Source organism: Mandrillus leucophaeus, unplaced genomic scaffold, assembly GCF_000951045.1.
Source record: "Mandrillus leucophaeus isolate KB7577 unplaced genomic scaffold, Mleu.le_1.0 Scaffold163, whole genome shotgun sequence".
Lineage (NCBI taxonomy): Eukaryota > Metazoa > Chordata > Mammalia > Primates > Cercopithecidae > Mandrillus > Mandrillus leucophaeus.
In genome coordinates, this window is record NW_012101621.1 from 1,409,371 (window position 1) to 1,412,749 (window position 3,379).

Below are 3,379 nucleotides of genomic sequence, written 5' to 3' on the forward strand. Positions count from 1 at the left end.
GTTGTTTCCTGACTTTTTAATGATTGCCATTCTAACTGGTGTGAGATGGTATCTCATTGTGGTTTTGATTTGCATTTCTCTGATGGCCAGTGATGAAGAGCATTTTTTCATGTGTCTGTTGGCTGCATATATGTCTTCTTTTGAGAAGTGTCTGTTCATATCCAGTGAGATGAACCCGGTGCCTCAGTTGGAAATGCAGAAATCACCGTCTTCTGCGTTGCTCACGCTGGGAGCTCTCCTCTTACATAATTTTTTTAACTGATCAACTCTATCCTTTGATCATGCCCAAGCTGTGCCCCAGGGGTTCCCTTGAGTCTGTCAGTAAGTTCTATAGCCATCATTGTATCCTTCTCGGCCCTCAGCCAAAAACAGAAGGCCCAGGGCTGGCTCCAGGGCTAGGATCATGGGGATTTTTCTCTAAACTGAGCACTGAGCAGCGATTGAGGACATGCTGATGTTACCAGGCTATTGCAGAACAGAAGATGCAAAACAGAAGCGCTGGTGTGAGTTTTCTGGAGCACTCAAAACAGTTTTTCGGAAAGCCTATTCAGAAGTTTATTTTGGTTTCAGCGATTGGAATTCAAATTGGTTACAATTTAAAAACATAAGCCACATAGTTCTTCCTTAGGCTTTTAAATTAATTTGCAAATTTTGTTGTTCAATTCACAAATTCGGTAGATATCCGACTGCATTTTGTGTATCTCACAAAGCTTTCTTGTGACCTGTGTTGATAAATCATGATGGATACTGAGGACACCAAGCACTAGGAATCTCGGCTTGGGTCTTAGCTTGGGGCTTAGACAGGCAGAGGGCTGATTAAAGGGCCTCACTTATGCTTGCAAGAGTTTCAGGACTAAGAAGAATAATCTGAGGCTAATGAAGCATAAATTATTTCTGCAGTCCTCCTGGCTCATAAATAAGTCATAAATAAGGGAATCCCAAACTGTAATTCTCAACTTAAGAGTTGTTCCTTTAGGCCAGCCACGGTGGCTCACGCCTGTAATCCAGCACTTTGGGAGACCAAGGCGGGTAGATCACGGGGTCAGGAGATCGAGACCATCCTGGCTAATATGGTGAAACCCCGTCTCTACTAAAAAATTAGCTGGGCATGGTGAGGGGCGCCTTTAGTCCCAGCTACTCAGGAGGCTGAGGCAGGGGAATGGCATGAATCTGGGAGGCGGAGTTTGCAGTGAGCCAAGATGGTGCCACTGCACTCTAGCCTGGGTGACAGAGTGAGGCTCCATCTCAAAAAAAAAAAAAAAAGTTGTTTCTTTTTTTTTTTTTGAGACGGAGTCTCGCGCTGTGTCACCCAGGCTGGAGTGCAGTGGTGCTATCTCGGCTCACTGCAAGCTCCGCCTCCCAGGTTCACGCCATTCTCCTGCCTCAGCCTCCCGAGTAGCTGGGACTACAGGCACCCGCCACCACGCCCGGCTAGTTTTTTGTATTTTTAGTAGAGACGGGGTTTCACCATGTTAGCCAGGATGGTCTCGATCTCCTGACCTCGTGATCCACCCGCCTCGGCTTCCCAAAGTGCTGGGATTACAGGCTTGAGCCACCGCGCCTGACCAAAAGTTGTTTCTTTAATCCATAAAATGTAATTTTGTTGTTGTTGTTCTCCTCCCATGCCAGAACATTTGAGGTAAAGAATGCGGATTGGACAATAACTAGAAGAGGTTCACAATTTCTCTAATGTAGCCTCAGCTGTTACGCCTCTGTTTTTATGATTATCTCATTACATGTAGTGCTAGAAATTCACATCAGGCCTAAAGTTGGATAACCAAATCTTCTCAGGCCTCACCAGTCTGGAGTTACTGATGGGACCACTTTAATAGTAACCTATATCTCACGAGTTTATTACCATCTCTCCAATTCCTGTATGTATTAATTAGAATTGGTTTGGCAATGACAGAAACTTCAGGTAGCAGTGGCTTAACAAAAAAGTGTTTATTTCTCTCATTTCTCTTTATTTTATTTTTTAGAGATGGAATCTCAGTCTGTCACCCAGGCTGAAGTACAGTAGTATGAGATCATAGCTCACTTCAGCCTTGAACTCCTGGGCACAAGGGATCCTCCTGCCTCAACCTCCTGGACAGCTGGGACTACAAGTGTGTGCCACCACACCTGGCTAATTTAAAAAATGTTTTGTAGAGATGAAGTCTCATGCCCAGGCTAGTCTCAAACTCCAGGCCTCAACTCATTCATTACATGAGTGAGCCACCATGGCCAGCCTTTACACTTTGTTTTCTAAAGTCCAGGGATAGTCAATTTAGGTCTGTTATGGTGTTCCATGGTGTCAGACAGTCAGGCTCTATCTTGTTGCTCTGCTAAATTCAGCATGTGGCTTCCCCATCAGGGTCCAAGATAGCTACTCTAGCTTCAGACATGTCCATTCCAAGGAAAAAGAAAAGAAAAAGCAAATACGGCATTCTCCTTCCCTTCAAGGACACTTCTCAGAGCTTTCACTCAACTTTTCCCCTTCAAGGATATGTCCCAGACTCTCTTTTTATTTTGGATGGCTATGTGCTCAGGTGAAATTGGAGGTTTCTGTTACAACCCACAAAGGAAGAAAAGAGTTGCAGACGCTTAGAGACAGTGGGTAATGTCTACTCCATCCCTTACAGGTCTCCTTAAAGTCTCACCTGTCTCATCTCTGCCATATCTAGGATTCTCCAGGGGAGCCCTCAAAATGCTCCCAGACAAGTAGGTCAGGTGTATCAGATGGTGTCTTTGATTCTCTTTTTCTTCTGCTTCAGTCTTGATGGTGCCCTTTAGTAACAAAGATACCTGTGGGAGCCTGATCGACATCATGGCTCCATGAAAACAATAGCATCTGCGCCAAGATGTACTTTCATCCAACAGTGCTGAAACTGTTTAGATGAAGATCTTAGAATTGGGTGGGTTTGGGGGATGGGAGTCAAGTGGATACACTATGCCTTTATCACTCAGTGCTGCCTTTTATCCCCTGAGCACCAAAATAGTATTGTTTGTTTCTCTGTCTCTCAGCATCTCTCATAAAAATAACTCCACCACATTCTACTTAAAGCTTCTCCTTCCATAGTATTCAACATTGGTCAAAAAGGCAAGGTGCATGTTGTTAGTGTGTATGTGGTGTGTGGGGTGAGAAGGTGGATGGATGTGAAACACCATTCTTGCTTCTCTGCCCCACTATTCATCTTTCTTTTCTTTTCTTTTTTTTTTTTTTTGAGACAGAGTCTTGCTCTGTCGCCCAAGCTGGAGTACAGTGGCACAATCTCCACTCACTGCAAACTCTGCCTCCTGGGTTCATGCCATTCTCCTGCCTCAGCCTCCCGAGTAGCTGGGACTACAGGCGCCCACCACCGCGCCCGGCTAATTTTTGTATTTTTAGTAGAGATGGGGT

At 44.9% G+C, this 3,379-nt stretch overlaps 1 pseudogene; it reads right to left on the minus strand.

The window, feature by feature from the left end:
- The window catches only part of LOC105536810, a 15,615-nt pseudogene extending 12,810 nt beyond the window's left edge, over positions 1–2,805 (minus strand).
- Between the last annotated feature and the right edge of the window lie 574 nt (positions 2,806–3,379).